The sequence below is a fragment of the Coregonus lavaretus genome, assembly GCF_964263955.1.
Source record: "Coregonus lavaretus genome assembly, chromosome: 21".
Classification (NCBI taxonomy): Eukaryota; Metazoa; Chordata; class Actinopteri; order Salmoniformes; family Salmonidae; genus Coregonus; species Coregonus lavaretus.
In genome coordinates this window covers 20,791,467-20,809,511 of record NC_140008.1, presented here as the reverse complement: position 1 = coordinate 20,809,511, position 18,045 = coordinate 20,791,467, and positions in this window count along the sequence as shown.

The following is an 18,045-nucleotide window of genomic DNA, read 5'->3' as shown; positions in this document are numbered from 1 at the left end:
GAAAAGCCACTGCTAAAGTCAGATAGGAGGACAAATGGGTGATGGTTAATGTCTTTGTGCCTTGCTAAGCTCAAAAATGTGTAAAAGCTCTTTGTCTGGGCGTTGCCATTTTTTCTAAAAGATGGGCACGAACGTCATAACGTGTTATTTCGTATTTTTGTTGTCAAAAGAATTTCCTTGTTTCTCCAAGAGAAATACTGCCGTTTCCTGTAAATATCCTCACCCCCCACAATGTGACCTCGACTCTGATACACACGAAGCAGCATGCTTCATCCTCTGGACAAAATGGCATGGTGGGAGGGGGTTGGGGTTAGTTTTCACTCACAGTTTTTATTCTCAAACATACGAGACAGTGAAAATTCTCAATTTATTTTTTACTCTAGTTCAATGTAAAATCTGTTGAAATGGTAAAGGTTTTAGTTTGTTTGTGTGGGGTTTTTTCTACATTGTTAAAGCTCAACATACTGTGTGTACATGGTACTGCATTTGCCCCATAGCAATGTCAGGAGGAGAACATCACACAGAATAAAACAAGCAGCCATATAAACAAAGCAATTTGATGCTGTGGAGCACACTTGAGTGCGTCTGGCGGCAACTAACAGCCAGCCAGCCATATTTCACAATATCATGAGACACAATCCAGTGGATTTACAATGAACCTACTCACACAGTAAAGCAAAAAATAATGCACCCTTCATGTTCTGAGCAATAGCACACTGCACTAGAATAGCATAGATCTTCTACATGAAATATAAAAGTGACATGAGGAAGACCAAAACAAAGCAAAACACGTTTGGCAAAATCAGGACTTATGCTAAAATATAGATTACATATACAATTCAACTGTATGGGCCAATTAATATTTACATTTACATTTCTGTTCAATTGCCCAATGAGGGGATTTTACCCAAGGGCAGCAGAGGCACACTAAGCCAATTACATTGGCTAGCTAGCCCTTCGCTTCCCGCAGCCCCTAGTGAGTTCACCATGTTGTTCAGCCCAGTGCTCAGCCAGGCTGTCTGTCTGTCTGTTGCAGAACCCTGAGTTATGACGGTACAGTGGCAATGGCAGCTCTTATAAAATGAAGTACGAGTCTCCTCTCTGGCTCTCTCTTTCCCTCTACTTCTCTGTCCTATCTCTGTCCTGTTATTCAACCATTCTCTAGGTGGGAGATTGTTATTGTTGCCAATTATGGTAGCATTCTATGGGAGAGAGGAGGTTTAAACTCCAGTCAGGTATACAATGACAGCACATTCTAGTATCGTTTCTCATGAGGTTGACAGACACTGTATAATTTCTCAGCCCAAACTCAATTTCAACATAACAGTTTCATAAATTGTGAACATATGACAACTGTCATAAGATTTCAATAAGACAAACATTTAACTGACATCACAGTTACTATAATATAAACCTAATGGATATATATACAGTTGAAGTCGGAAGTTTACATCTTAGCCAAATACATTTAAACTCAGTTTTTCACAATTCCTGACATTTAATCCAAGTAAAAATTCACTGTCTTAGGTCAGTTAGGATCACCACTTTATTTTAAGAATGTGAAATGTCAGAATAATAGTAGAGAGAATGATTTATTTCAGCTTTTATTTCTTTCATCACATTCCCAGTGGGTCAGAAGTTTACATACACTCAATTAGTATTTGGTAGCATTGCTTTTAAATTGTTTAACCTGGGTCAAACATTTAGGGTAGCCTTCCACAAGCTTCCCACAATAAGTTGGGTGAATTTTGGCCCATTCCTCCTGACAGAGCTGGTGTAACTGAATCAGGTTTGTAGGCCTCCTTGCTCACACAAGCTTTTTCAGTTCTGCCCACAAATGTTCTATAGGATTGAGGTCAGGGCTTTGTGATGGCCACTCCAATACCTTGACTTTGTTGTCCTTAAGCCATTTTGCCACAACTTTGGAAGTATGCTTGGGGTCATTGTCCATTTGGAAGACCCATTTGCGACCAAGCTTAAACTTCCTCACTGACGACTTGAGATGTTGCTTCAATATATCCACATCATTTTCCTTCCTCATGATGCCATCTATTTTGTGAAGTGCACCAGTCCCTCCTGCAGCAAAGCACCCCACACAGCATGATGCTGCTACCCCCGTGCTTCACGGTTGGGATGGTGTTCTTCGGCTTGCAAGCCACCCCCCTTTTCCTTCAAACATAACGATGGTCATTATGGCCAAACAGTTCTATTTTTGTTTAATCAGACCAGAGGACATTTCTCCAAAAAGTACGATCTTTGTCCCCATGTGCAGTTGCAAACCGTAGTCTGGCTTTTTTATGGCGCTTTTGGAGCAGTGGCTTCTTCCTTGCTGAGCGGCCTTTCAGGTTATGTGGATATAGATACTTTTACTGTGGATATAGATACTTTTGTACCTGTTTCCTCCAGCATCTTCACAAGGTCCTTTGCTGTTGTTCTGGGATTGATTTGCACTTTTCGCACCAAAGTACGTTCATTTCTAGGAGACAGAACGCGTCTCCTTCCTGAGCGGTATGACGGCTGCATGGTCCCATGGTGTTTATACTCGAGTACTATTGTTTGTACAGATGAACGTGGTACCTTCAGGCGTTTGGAAATTGCTCCCAAGGATGAACCAGACTTGTGGAGGTCTACAAAAAAATGTCTGAGGTCTTGGCTGATTTCTTTTGATTTTCCCATGATGTCAAGTAAAGCGGCACTGAGTTTGAAGGTAGGCCTTGAAATACATCCACTGGTACACCTCCAATTGACTCAAATAATGTAAATTAGCCTATCAGAAGCTTCTAAAGCCATGACATAATTTTCTGGAATTTTCCAAGCTGTTTAAAGGCACAGTCAACTTAGAGTATGTAAACTTCTGACAGTGAATTATAAGTGAAATAATCTGTCTGTAAACAATTGTTGGAAAAATGTCTTGTGTCATGCACAAAGTAGATGTCCTAACCGACTTGCCAAAACTATAGTTTGTTAACAAGAATTTTGTGTAGTCGTTGAAAAACAAGTTTTAATGACTCCAACCTAATTGTATGTAAACTTCCGACTTCAACTGTATATATATATATAATAATATGCCATTTAGCAGACGCTTTTATCCAAAGCGACTTACAGTCGTGCGCGCATACATTTTTTTTGTGTGTATGGGTGGTCCCGGGGATCGAACCCACTACCTTGGCGTTACAAGCGCCGTGCTCTACCAGCTGAGCTACAGAGGACCACGTATATATATATTACTAGTGAGTGAGAGATAACTGAGTTGGGGAGGTTCATTTTTTTTTTTTATTCCAGAAACTCCTTAAGTGGACTAATTTCCTTCCAATGTAGAGAGCAAATTGAGAAGGGCGTTTTTAGAAGAAGGGAGCACCAGACAAAGTGTGTCTTGGAGTCTGTCACATCACATTGTAGATGAAAACACTTAGGAGACCAGGGAGAAACAGTGTGACTCACGCATAACATACTGAGAGTTACTGTACTTCCACTCTGATACACTGTTTATTTCTTTTTTATACATGAGGTACAATACAGTATGTTAAATAATCAAATTCCACAGGTAGTGAATAGATTTCAATCATGTTGCGGAATTAAAGGAAGTTTGCTGAGATTTTTGTTTATTTAACTAGGCAAGTCAGTTAAGAACATATTCTTATTTACAATGACGGCCTACACCGGCCAAACCTGGGCCAATTGTGCGCTGCCCTATGGGACTCCCAATCACGGCCGGTTGTGATACAGCCTGGAATCGAACCAGGGGGTCTGTGGTGACGCCTTAAGCACTGAGATGCAGTGCCTTAGAACTCTGCACCACTCGGGAGCCCACATTGTGTGAAGGACAGCAGAGAATGATCAACACCAGAACAGCTTTTAACCGTATTATTGCTGTCTGTTCAACTACATGATGGAGATAGACCTGAAAGTAGACTGAAGTCATGGCCTGATTTCCTCAACTTTTCTTCAGCAAAAAAGGAAATATCAAAGAGAAGGCCAACATCATTAGGAATTTGAGGTATGTACAGTGGGGGAAAAAAGTATTTAGTCAGCCACCAATTGTCAAGTTCTCCCACTTAAAAAGATGAGAGAGGCCTGTAATTTTCATCATAGGTACACGTCAACTATGACAGACAAAATTAGAAAAAAAATCACATTGTAGGATTTTTAATGAATTTATTTGCAAATTATGGTGGAAAATAAGTATTTGGTCAATAACAAAAGTTTCTCAATACTCTGTTATATACCCTTTGTTGGCAATAACAGAGGTCAAATGTTTTCTGGAAGTCTTCACAAGGTTTTCACACACTGTTGCTGGTATTTTGGCCCATTCCTCCATGCAGATCTCCTCTAGAGCAGTGATGTTTTGGGGCTGTCGCTGGGCAACACGGACTTTCAACTCCCTCCAAAGATGTTCTATGGGGTTGAGATCTGGAGACTGGCTAGGCCACTCCAGGACCTTGAAATGCTTCTGGCCCGGGCAGTGTGTTTGGGATCATTGTCATGCTGAAAGACCCAGCCACGTTTCATCTTCAATGCCCTTGCTGATGGAAGGAGGTTTTCACTCAAAATCTCACGATACATGGCCCCATTCATTCTTTCCTTTACACGGATCAGTCGTCCTGGTCCCTTTGCAGAAAAACAGCCCCAAAGCATGATGTTTCCACCCCCATGCTTCACAGTAGGTATGGTGTTCTTTGGATGCAACTCAGCATTCTTTGTCCTCCAAACACGACGAGTTGAGTTTTTACCAAAAAGTTATATTTTGGTTTCATCTGACCATATGACATTCTCACAATCCTCTTCTGGATCATCCAAATGCACTTGTGATCATTTTGACCCCACGGGGTGAGATCTTGTCCTAGATCAAGGGAGATTATCAGTGGTCTTGTATGTCTTCCATTTCCTAATAATTGCTCCCACAGTTGATTTCTTCAAACCAAGCTGCTTACCTATTGCAGATTCAGTCTTCCCAGCCTGGTGCAGGTCTACAATTTTGTTTCTGGTGTCCTTTGACAGCTCTTTGGTCTTGGCCATAGTGGAGTTTGGAGTGTGACTGTTTGAGGTTGTGGACAGGTGTCTTTTATACTGATAACAAGTTCAAACAGGTGCCATTAATACAGGTATTGAGTGGAGGACAGAGGAGCCTCTTAAAGTAGAAGTTACAGGTCGGTGAGCGCCAGAAATCTTGCTTGTTTGTAGATGACCAAATACTTATTTTCTACCATAATTTGCAAATAAATTCATAAAAAATCCTACAATGTGATTTTCTGGATTTTCTTTCTCCCCCATTGTACACCTCCAATGTCACACACACACAGAGGGGACATTATCAAAGAAAGACTGATAACAGCTTCCTTGAACGTCTGCTGTCTTCTATACACAGCAATGCTCTAAACATAGACGCTGAGGCTTTGAGGGAAAATAGACAATAGCTTTCAGGAAAGAGAGAGGAGAAAAGCCACTGCTAAAGTCAGATAGGAGGACAAATGTGTGACAGAAACTCCTTAAGTGGACTAATTTCCTTCCAATGCCCCTGACTCTTTCACCATGCATTTAGGATAGAACAGGTTGAATGAAATACTGCTGAATACATACACTTACTGTGCAGTGAGACTGCTTGGGCGCTCAAAGCTCTATATCAAATGTCCAGTGCCACACATGTTTCATGAGGAATATGATGTGAACTTTGACTATAAGGTTGACAAGTACCATTGGGGAGGTGTATTGAAGAATGGTCAACATTGATGATGATGATGATAGTAATGATAATGATAATTTAATTTATAAAGCACTTAGAAAACATTCTAAAATGAGTAACTGGAAACTCCAGAATGACTCACTTCATTGATCATTCTGCCCAAATGCTGTAGACACCAATTAGCCACAGTAAAACATATTGAGAGAAATTAATTAAACCTATTACTTAAACTTAAGAAAGAGGTAATGGTAGTGAAGGGCAATTCTTAACACAGAGTTAAACCAATGTCCTCTAAGCCAAGTCTTCTATCCACAGGAGGCCTATTGCATTGTAATAGGGGGCCACAGCCCACCTCCATAAAGCTGTGGGCTAGAGGAGATAAAATATACATGATCATTTCTCCACAAAACATCTGCACTACTAGGTCTTCCATCAAGGTCTTTTAGTCTTCCGTGACACTGGGAAGGAGCGTCTCTACCATCTCCAGGAATTTCGGTATGGAGTGCAAATCGTATCGCACTTTTAAATCACTGTCGGGCCACGGCTACTGAATAATGCAGAGCATCACTGGAAAGGATCGAGGAACTGTATGGCGCAGTTTCCTGAATTTAACTCCCATAATATTCCCCTTTCCTCCTCTCTCTCTCTCTCTCTCTCTCTCTCTCTCTCTCTCTCTCTCTCTCTCTCTCTCTCTCTCTCTCTCTCTCTCTCTCTGCACGACATTGCACCTAATTTTATGACATATTAAAGTGGTCCTTTTGTCTTTTTATGTATTTTGTCTAGGAAAATGAATTTACTACATTTGCTCATCTATTTTCTTAGCTCCTTTCTAAAGGTACCTGCTCCTGCTGTGTGTGTGACCTATAAAGCTTCACCAAGCTTGACAATTTTTTTTAAGGAAGTCTATTAACCCTTTCAGCAGGAGACTTCAGCAACAGGCACGACATCATACATATAATATAAAGACCATTAGTGCATGTGTTCATATTATTGGCCCATTCTGAAAGGGCTTTACATGTTATTTTATATACTCAGTATACTCATCTGCTCACAACAACCCACTGGGCACAAACTGGTTGAATCAACGTTGTTTCAACTTAATTTGACAATGTATTGTGACTCAGAATCTACATGGAAAATACATTGGATTTGAAAAAAGTAATCAATGTAATGTGTTGTTTTGAGGGTTATATTTCAACCACAGGATTATGTCATCATGATAACCAAATTTCAACATAGAAAATATGTTGAATTTGTACCATTAAAACAACATTATGTCCACTAGATCCTACTGGTGAGTGGATCTATCTGCAGCTACCCTTTGGTCTCCCATCCAGGGTTTTATCCAAGCCCTGTCACTGGCAATTACCTATGTGCTATCGTGAGAATCGTTGTTGAGAGATCTCCACTTAAACATGTAATCACTGTTGCTATCAAAGCCATTCTGAAAGGTAGGTTTAACAGAGCAAATTAAATGTGACCATACTTTATCACTCATAATCAATGTTGCTATTTAGGCCTATATAGCATTTACAAAGTCATCAACAGCTTTTGCTTAAATTTTACCCAGAATCAAACCAAAAATAGACAACACAATAGGCCTAGGTTTCAAGCTCTGGTTGATTTCAAATGTAATTATATTTAGTGATATTGAATTGTGTTTGGTTGTCAACGCAACCAAATATCAACATTTGAAGGAGATCTCCTGCTTGGATAGTTCCATCTGTGCCACTGACTTAGTCTGGCTTTAATTCTAGTTTGTCTACAAATTAATAATTTATGTGTTGGATTCACGTCTCCATCTCAACCAAAAATCAAAGTTAAAGAATAGAACAAAATCAAATCAAACTTTATTTAAACTACATTTAAAGTTGGATTTGATTTGATTTAGTCCTATTCTTTAACTTACATTTTTGGTTCAGATGGAGACTTGAATCCAACATATAAATTATTCATTTGCAGACCAACTGGAATTAAACCCAGAGTCAGTGTCACAGATGGAACAATCAAGCAGAAGATAAATCTCCTTAAAATGTTGATATTTGGTTGCTTTGACAACCAAACACAATTCAATATTACTTTTGAAATACAATAAATAGCCTTGTAACTCGTCGACAAGATAAGAAATGATATGTTGGATTCAAGTCTCCAACTTAACCAAAAATAAAAGTTAACGAATGGGATTAAGCCAGTGGCTCACATGGAAATATATAAGCAGTAGATACATCTCCTTTAGATATTGATATTTACATCCATTGTCAACCAAACACAATTCAATATGACTTTTGTAATACAATAAATAGCTTAAAGTTAAGGCTATCTTACAAACTACTGTAGCGTTCAACATTAAAATGAGTAACACATCCACGGCCACATTGAGGTTACTGTAACTATACATTTCTTCTTATGTAATCATACAAAGCACAGTGATAACACATTAATAATTTATGTCGTATAAATAATATCTGACATTGCATTACCATTTGAACTTTTCTGTGCTTTTAAATGGTTGAAATTGCATTGATTGACATTATGGGGAAAACTAAACCAAATTCAGACATTATTTTTCCATTGGAATTTAGTTGTGCGTTTACTGTAGATGGTTGAAAGCATAGTGATAACACATTGAACATTCAACTAACTTTGGGCTATCTTTTTGAGTGGGTGAATATAGGTTGTAATCTCATTGATTGTCTCAATCAAATATTACCCAATTATCCACGTTGAAATGATGCAGTGTGCCCAGTGGGAACTCTCAGTTACTGCACACACCTGAACACCCTCTGTCACTACCAATTCCAGAGCACCACTGAAACATGAAATACTGTGCTGCAGTTGTCGGACCCAATGTGAAATGCATGGAGATTTCTAATTTCATGTTGGAATATTTTGACTATATCTAATAACATTTCATATTTACTTAGATTTTTACAGCTAAGTTTCAGGAGTCCTCAGAAATAAAGCAGATTGATTCATTCTAGCTGCAGACATGACATTCTACTACTGCTCCTCTTTCCTGGAAGATCTGGTTTGAGATAGATTAGTTAACATTCTAGGAATGACAACACATAGGAAGACTCAGGGTTGAGTCTACTAGATTTGATGTTCCACGGTTCTGCTGCTTCATTTATATCATTTGTTCATGTTTCTGCTCCGGATCCAGGTGAACTCAAGTGTAAAAAAAAGAAAACAACGCCCAGAACAAGTACATTTAATGCATGGGTAATTCAAACACAGTGTCAGATGGACACTTCCTGGTTAAACAGAAGCTAATGGCGCATTAACGTAGACTCACCCACTATGACAAAATATGTCTTGTTTCTGTCTCTCTATCTCTCCACACCACGTACTGTAAAAAAGCCAATTTAACCAATTGCTTAATCAACGTTATTCTGTGAGTTGAGTGAATTTCAAAAGGACAAGAATTTGAGCTAATGTGTTAAAGTTGGTTTACTCAACAAAGTCTGCTCGAAATGAGCTGAATTTGAACAAGCTTGTTGAGTAACATTTAAAATTCATGTTTGCACGATGTTTGCATAATGATTTAATCCACGGAGTTGAGCGAAGACTAGATTTTTTTAAATGAACCTCTGACTCCTTTGTCGCTATGCAGTCGATACTTAAAAAATGTTAATTCTTAAACCCTTACCGTGTACCTATGTTTGTCCTCTGTTGTTGCGTGCCTTTCTTTGTCTGCTGAAATACATACTTTTTATTAAAACGTTAATCAAATACAACCACCAACTGTTTCCTTGTTGACATTCCACTGAGTTTCCATCTTAGCGCAAGGGCAATGAGGAAACAGTCGGTGGTTGTAAATAACTCTAGTCTGCGCTTAACTCCATGGATAAAATCATTATGGAGTTGAGGTACTTGGCTAACCCTAACCTAGATCTTATGTTTAGGGTAGCTATCCAATCAGCACCATCTATCATGTGAAGACTCCCACATCAAAGCTGTTGGATGGCAGGTCCATTGTATGTTGCGAGGTCATTTCAATAGTGCCATTTTGCATCCAAGGTCTACAATACAACAGTGTGACCCCCATCATGTAACCAATACTGTTTTGTTAGCAATAGTTACGTAATGGACATCTGAAAAATCATTTTGGATGTAACCAGTTCTCAAGGATGTGTCCATCAGTAGAAGAATCATAGTAAGCTGCTCTCTCTCATTACTTGAATTTGCCAATTATGTAGCCATGATGGAAATGGTGTGAGGTTGGGTATTTTGCCAGAACACCAGGGTTAACACCCCTACTCTTACAATAAGTGTGATGGTATATTTAATGACCATATTAAGTCAGGACACCTGTTCAACATCCCATCTGAAAGACAGCACCCTACACAGGGTGATGTCCCCATCACTGCCTGTCACGTTCGTTTAATGACGGGACAGACCAAGGCACAGGGTGATATACGTACATGTTTATTTACACTGAATAAACACACGACAAAACAACAAACAAACGAAACGTGAAGTCCAAGGTAGCACACACAACATACCTTAACCGGAACAAGATCCCACAACTAGACTGTGCCAATAGGCTGCTTAAGTATGGTCGCCAATCAGAGATAACGAGCTACAGCTGCCTCTGATTGGGAACCACACCGGCCAACATAGATCTACACATAATAGATCAAAACATAGAAAACACACAACAAAGAATATACACACCCTGACTCAACATATACGTGTCCCCTGAGTCAGGGCGTGACAGTACCCCCCCCCCCCCCCCCCCCCCCCCAAAGGTGCGGACTCCGACCGCACAACATAAACATAACAGGGTAGGGGCCGGGTGGGCATTCCGCAACGGAGGCGGATCCGGCTCGGGGCGTGACGACCTCTCACTCTCCGCCTCCCTGTTGCGCCCCTGGTCTGGTCTGGACCTCGGCGCGCTGCTTCCCCTCTCCTTCCTCCCACGATACGCCAGGCCCTGTCTGGACCCTGGTGTGGGAGACCCCGAACCTGGAGAGGGGCTGACGTCATGGTCTGGACTGGAGCCGCTGACCGGAGCTGGACTAGGCACCGGTGGAGCGGACTGCTCTGGCTCCGGAGTGGACAAACGCACCACTGGTCTGGTGCGAGGAGCAGGCATGGGCCGGACCTGACTAGGAACACACACCACTGGCTTGGTGCGAGGGGCAGGAACAGGCCGGGCCGGACTGGCGACGCGCACCACTGGCTTGGTGCGAGGAGCAGGAACAGGCCGGGCCGGACTGGCGACGCGCACCACTGGCTTGGTGCGAAGAGCAGGAACAGGCCGGGCCGGGCTGGCGACGCGCACCACTGACTTGGTGCGAGGAGCAGGAACAGGCCGGGCCGGGCTGGCGACGCGCACCACTGGCTTGGTGCGAGGAGCAGGAACAGGCCGGGCCGGGCTGGCGACGCGCACCACTGGCTTGGTGCGAGGAGCAGGAACAGGCCGGGCCGGGCTGGCGACGCGCACCACTGGCTTGGTGCGAGGAGCAGGAACAGGCCGGGCCGGACTGGCGACGCGCACCACTGGCTTGGTGCGAGGAGCAGGAACAGGCCGGTGCCGGGCTGGTGACGCGCACCACTGTCTTGGTGCGAGGAGCAGGAACAGGCCGGGCCGGGCTGGCGACGCGCACCACTGGCTTGGTGCAAGGAGCAGGAAGCGTTGAGCCGGCACACCCCGTCCTGGCTGGATGTCCATCTTTGCACGGCACGTGCGTGGTGCGAGCACAGGACGTACAGGACTGTGCCGGCGCACTGGCGACACAGTACGTACCTCCGCATAACACAGAGCTTGCCCAGTCATACGCTTCCTCGCGTGAGTACGAGGAGTTGGCTCTTCTCTAACCCTAGGCTCCGCCAACCACCCCGTGTGCCCCCCCTCCCAAAATGTTCTTGGGGCTGCTTCTCGGGCTTCCTCCTCGACCGGCCTCCTCCGTGTTGCCGTTGCTCCTCCTGCCTGGGCATCTACCTTAGCCCATGGTCCTTTCCCCGCGAATATCTCCTCCCATGACCACAAATTGGCCACCTGTGACATGGCCATCCGCTCTGCCTGGACAAGCTGCTTGGTCCTCGTTTGGTGGGATCTTCTGTCACGTTCGTTTAATGACGGGACAGACCAAGGCGCAGCGTGATATACGTACATGTTTATTTACACTGAATAAAGACACGACAAAACAACAAACAAACAAAACGTGAAGTCCAAGGTAGCACACACAACATTCCTTAACCGGAACAAGATCCCACAACTAGACTGTGCCAATAGGATGCTTAAGTATGGTCCCCAATCAGAGACAATGAGCTACAGCTGCCTCTGATTGGGAACCACACCGGCCAACATAGATCTACACATAATAGATCAAAACATAGAAACACCACAAAGAATATACACACCCTGACTCAACATACAGTGGGGAAAAAAAGGATTTAGTCAGCCACCAATTGTGCAAGTTCTCCCACTTAAAAAGATGAGAGAGGCCTGTAATTTTCATCATAGGTACACGTCAACTATGACAGACAAAATCCAGAAAATCACATTGTAGGATTTTAAATGAATTTATTTGCAAATTATTGACTTTCAACTCCCTCCAAAGATTTTCTATGGGGTTGAGATCTGGAGACTGGTTAGGTCACTCCAGGACCTTGAAATGCTTCTTACGAAGCCACTCCTTCGTTGCCCGGGCGGTGTGTTTGGGATCATTGTCATGCTGAAAGACCCAGCCACGTTTCATCTTCAATGCCCTTGCTGATGGAAGGAGGTTTTCACTCAAAATCTCACGATAAATGGCCCCATTCATTCTTTCCTTTACACGGATCAGTCGTCCTGGTCCCTTTGCAGAAAAACAGCCCCAAAGCATGATGTTTCCACCCCCATGCTTCACAGTAGGTATGGTGTTCTTTGGATGCAACTCAGCATTCTTTGTCCTCCAAACACGACGAGTTGAGTTTTGACCAAAAAGTTCTATTTTGGTTTCATCTGACCATATGACATTCTCCCAATCCTCTTCTGGATCATCCAAATGCAATCTAGCAAACTTCAGACGGGCCTGGACATGGCGGCGTAGTGTGTTACTGATGGTAGGCTTTGTTACTTTGGTCCCAGCTCTCTGCAGGTCATTCACTAGGTCCCCCCGTGTGGTTCTGGGATTTATTCTCACCGTTCTTGTGATCATTTTGACCCCACGGGGTGAGATCTTGCGTGGAGCCCCAGATCGAGGGAGATTATCAGTGGTCTTGTATGTCCTCCATTTCCTAATAATTGCTCCCACAGTTGATTTCTTGAAACCAAGCTGCTTACCTATTGCAGATTCAGTCTTCCCAGCCTGGTGCAGGTCTACAATTTTGTTTCTGGTGTCCTTTGACAGCTCTTTGGTCTTGGCCATAGTGGAGTTTGGAGTGTGACTGTTTGAGGTTGTGGACAGGTCTCTTTTATACTGATAACAAGTTCAAACAGGTGCCATTAATACAGGTAACGAGTGGAGGACAGAGGAGCCTCTTAAAGAAGAAGTTACAGGTCTGTGAGAGCCAGAAATCTTGCTTGTTTGTAGGTGACCAAATACTTATTTTCCACCATAATTTGCAAATAAATTCATTAAAAATCCTACAATGTGATTTTCGGGATTTTTTTCCCTCAATTTGTCTGTCATAGTTGACGTGTACCTATGATGAAAATTACAGGCCTCTCGCATCTTTTTAAGTGGGAGAACTTGTACAATTGGTGGCTGACTAAATACTTTTTTCCCCACTGCACACGCGTCCCCTGAGTCAGGGCGTGACACTGCCCTGGGATTTGATCTTAAGACCAGAGGGAAGAATGTCCCCAACTGGCCCTGCAACACCGTTTCCAGCAGCATCTGGTCTACCTTCCAGGAACTGACCAGGACCAACCCTGCTTAGCTTCAGCAGCAAGCCAGCAGTGGGATGCAGGTTGGCTTGTTGCTGTTGCTGATTAGGGCAGATATCCCAGCATGCTGTCCTTTATACAGGCAGGTCACTAGAAACATCAAGATATCAAGTTGGACCTTTAATGGGATTAGAGGTGTAGGATCTTAATTTGAGCCAGTGTGCTACGGCAGGAAAATAATCCTGCAGCAACAGGACATTTGAATTATTACGTGGACTATCATTAAAAAACCCTACGGTCTATGTCAGCGCCCCTGCAGAAATCGAATTAGCATAATACAAAACCCCCTTTAAAAAATGTTTGATACACTGCCGATTTTGCAGGTTTTCCTACTTACAAAGCATGTAGAGGTCTGTCATTTTTATCATAGGTACACTTCAACTGTGAGAGACGGAATCTGACATAAGTATTTGATCACCTACCAACCAGTAAGACTTCCGGCTCTCAAAGACCTGTTAGTTTTTCTTTAAGAAGCCCTCCTGTTCTCCACTCATTACATGTATTAACTGCACCTGTTTGAACTTGTTACCTGTATAAAAGACACCTGTCCACACACTCAATCAAATAGACTCCAACCTCTCCACAATGGCCAAGACCAGAGTGCTGTGTAAGGACATCAGGGATAAAATTGTAGACCTGCACAAGGCTGGGATGGGCTACAGGACAATAGGCAAGCAGCTTGGTGAGAAGGCAACAACTGTTGGCGCAATTATTAGAAAATGGAAGAAGTTCAAGATGACGGTCAATCACTCTCGGTCTGGGGCTCCATGCAAGATCTCACCTCGTGGGGCATCAATGATCATGAGGAAGGTGAGGGATCAGCCCAGAACTACACGGCAGGACCTGGTCAATGACCTGAAGAGAGCTGGGATCACAGTCTCAAAGAAAACCATTAGTAACACACTACACCGTGGCTGGGTCTTCCAGCATGACAACGACCTGAAACACACAGCCAGTGCAACTAAAAAGTGGCTCTGTAAGAAGCATCTCAAGGTCCTGGAGTGGCCTAGCCAGTCTCCAGACCTGAACCCATTAGAAAATCTTTGGAGGGAGCTGAAAGCCCGTATTGCCCAGCGACAGCCCCGAAACCTGAAGGATCTGGAGAAGGTCTGTATGGAGGAGTGGGCCAAAATCCCTGCTGCAGTGTGTGCAAACCTGGTCAAGACCTACAGGAAATGTATGATCTCTGTAATTGCAAACAAAGGTTTCTGTACCAAATATTAAGTTCTGCTTTTCTGATGTATCAAATACTTATGTCATGCAATAAAATGCAAATTCATTCCTTAAAAGTCATACAATGTGATTTACTGGATTTTTGTTTTAGTTTCCGTCTCTCACAGTTGAAGTGTACCTATGATAAAAATTACAGACCTCTACCTGCTTTGTAAGTAGGAAAACCTGCAAAATCGGCAGTGTATCAAATTCTTGTTCTCCCCACTGTATCTCTCGGATATAGGACAGACACATTAGAACAAACTTCCTTTCGATTTTTGAAGGGGACTATCTGTTGTTGTAGTGAATCTGTTATTCGATGCGTATGTATGGACCAACATTTATTTTTCATTAATTTTTATACTTCAAGGGGTCTTAAAATTCCAAATCAAATAGCAAAATGATCCTTGGTATGACCATCTTAAAATAATTCCATATAGCTTAGTAGTGCAACCCCCCCCCCCAAAAAAAAACAGCTCCTGCTCCTTCAAGTTGGATGAGTTCCGCTGATGTACAGCAATCCTTAAATCATACCACAGATTCTCAATTGGATTGAGGTCTGGGCTTTGACTCGGCCATTCCAAGACATTTAAATGTTTCCCCTTAAACCACTCAACTGTTGCTTTAGCAATATGCTTAGGGTTATTGTCCTGCTGGAAGGTGAACCTCCATCCCAGTCTCAAATCTCTGGAAGACTGAAACAGGTTTCCCTCAAGACTTTCCCTGTATTTAGCGCCATCCATTATTCCTTCAATTCTGACCAGTTTCCCAGTCCCTGCCGATGAAAAACATCCCCACAGCATGATGCTGCCACCACCATGCTTCACTGTGGGGATGGTATTCTCGGGGTGATGAGAGGTGTTGGGTTTGTGCCAGACAAAGCGTTTTCCTTGATGTCCAGAAAGCTCAATTTTAGTCTCATCTGACCAGAGTACCTTCTTCCATATGTTTTGGGAGTCTCCCACATGCATTTTGGTGAACACCAAACATGTTTGCTTATTTTTTTCTTTAAGCAATGGCCTTTTCCTGGCCACTCTTCCGTAAAGCCCAGCTCTGTGGAGTGTATGGCTTAAAGTGATCCTATGGACAGATACTCCAATCTCCACTGTGGAGCTTTGCAGCTCTTTCAGGGTTATCTTTGGTCTCTTTGTTGCCTCTCTGATTAATGCCCTCCTTGCCTGGTCTGTGAGTTTTGGTGGGCGGCCCTCTCTTGGCAGGTTTGCTGTGGTGCCATATTCTTTCAATTTCTTAATAAAGGATTTAATGGTGCTCCGTGGGATGTTCAACGTTTCTGATATTTTTTTTATAACCCAACCCTGATCTGTACTTCTCCACAACTTTCTCCCTGACCTGTTTGGAGAGCTCCTTGGTCTTCATGGTGCCCCTTGCTTAGTGGTGTTGCAGACTCTGGGGCCTTTCAGAACAGGTGTATAATTACTGAGATCATGTGACAGATCATGTGACACTTAGATTGCACACAGGTGGACTTCATTTAACTAATTATGTGACTTCTGAAGGAAATTGGTTGCACCAGATCTTATTTAGGGGCTTCATAGCAAAGGGGGTGAATACATATGCACGCACCACTTTTCCGTTATTTATTCTTTAGAATTTTTTGAAATAAGTTATTTTTTTCATTTCACTTCACCAATATGGACTATTTTGTGTATGTCCATCACATGAAATCCAAAAAACATCCATTTAAATTACAGATTATAATGCAACAAAATAGGAAAAATGCCAAGGGGGATGAATACTTTTGCAAGGCACTGTACTTCTGTACTTTGATTAAATACTTGGTGTAGCCCTTTCCTGCAGTCAATGACCAAAAGCGCCCTCTTTGGCCTCATGGGTGGAATGTTATTCATATTTTTAATAATTTCATAATTAAGAAATATTTTTTATACCGATGAAACAGTTATATTTCGTTCTTCTGTGATGTATATAAAGTATAATATTGTGATGCAAACTCAAAATTGAATAAATTTCAACTCTATATCTGACATGTCTTCTTTTTTTTAAGCCCATAACCATGTGTGTGAGGTGTATACGTTTGTTTCAAAGTAGATTTGTTTAAGACTACCAAGAATCACTCTGTGTGACCCTGATTTAGCCCACTGCAGCAAAATGCTTATTGGAGTGGGTGCACAGAGGTGAGATCATCCCAGCCTGATGTCTTTTGTTTTGTATGTTCCGAAAGGTTTTAATTCAGAAGAATATTCTAGCTCGAACATAATATTGCAACAATGGATACAATTTGACAGTTCTTAAAATGTTGTTCTTTGTGCTGTTGGTGAAGACACAGAAACATTCAGTCCCATATGAGACAGAAAATATGAAACCTGCCTCTGTTTGTTATACAGTAAAACAGGCAACATTATATTATACAACAAGATTACCTCTGTGGGTCCTTGCACTCTCATTCTATCCCTCTCATTCCACAAATGTGTGATATGAAACTTCAAATAATGTGGGTTTCTTATTGCACTTGGCCATTGTTTATTACCATATGTTGGATATTGAAGTGTAAAGTCATTTCAGGACCTCTATCTCGCCCACACACTTTATGCTGAGGGTGTCAGCATCAGCTATACTTCACAGAAGGGTTTATTGAAACATAAAAGGCAGAAGTTGTATTCTAACTTCTGAACTTAATGTTATTTAAGTGCATGTTACACAGGCTTGAATTTTCAACTGCATTCCCTCTGTTTATTTGTTCTCCACAATGTATTATCTCAAGCAGACTGTAGATGATCTTTTAAAGAATCCATGGACCAGTTTGATTTATGTCTTTATTGAGTGCATTTAAATACAATATTTATTCTCAGAAAGTTACAACTACAAACTCTGACATACTCATCACAATAAACACATTTGTAACTGTACAATGACACATACACAAATGAAAAATATCCTTCCTGGTTGTGTCAAATCTTATTTACAGTGGGATGGATACGTGTGTGTGTTTTCATGCTACGATGCTGTGGCTGTCCAGTCTCAGTCCAGAGACATGGCTGGAGAAAAGAGCCTCTGGCGAGATGTCCTTGAAAGTGGAAAGGGGCCGTTTCACAATGGTATACTCTGAAAATTTAGGGAAAAGCTGATATTGATCCAAGCTATCTACTTTCTTTGGCAAGCTGGAAATCCAACATTCCTCAAAATGTAGATACACACTACATGCGATTTTGAAAACAGAAAAAGACATCTGAGAAAAATGTTCTCAGAAGACAATACAAAGTGCTAAAGACTTAAATATCCTGGGAGACAAGTTAGT